The 409-nt window shown below is 62.3% G+C and overlaps 1 protein-coding gene across 1 annotated transcript in view; it reads right to left on the bottom strand.

Moving 5' to 3' along the window:
• Positions 1-409, bottom strand: part of DNMT3B (DNA methyltransferase 3 beta) — an 18,515-nt gene that overhangs the window by 10,491 nt on the left and 7,615 nt on the right. The window lies entirely within an intron of this gene.

Genomic DNA, 409 nt, shown 5'->3' with positions numbered 1-409 from the left:
GTGTGGCAGCTCCCCGGGGAGGGGGCTGCCACCCTCCTCTTCCTCCCCCAGGGGAGGGCAGGAAACAGGGCAGAGCAAAACAGAGAGAAGGAAAAGAAGAGCTGGGAATTTCGGCATGACCGTGCCAAGGGCCTCCCAAGAGGCAGCCTGACGGGGGCCACGCTGGCACCGTGCTGTGCCCAGGGAGGCACCTCGCGCAGGAGCAGTCACCTCCGCCTGCAGAGCCCCCCTTCCCAGCTTTGTTCTGCAATTAGGCACCTAATTATGCAGGAAGATGCAATTGCCCAATTCCTGCAAGTCTCGGGCCCTGCCCTGACGCCCACAGGCGCTGAATCACAGCTCCTCTGCAGCTCCAGCAGCTCCGTTCCTCTCCAGCATCCCCGACAGAAACATTTTCCGCACAGGCACC

This window comes from Egretta garzetta, unplaced genomic scaffold (genome assembly GCF_000687185.1).
Source record: "Egretta garzetta isolate BGI_Z169 unplaced genomic scaffold, ASM68718v1 scaffold316, whole genome shotgun sequence".
NCBI lineage: Eukaryota > Metazoa > Chordata > Aves > Pelecaniformes > Ardeidae > Egretta > Egretta garzetta.
Note: the sequence above shows the minus strand (reverse complement) of the source record. Positions and strands in the feature narration are given on the sequence as shown.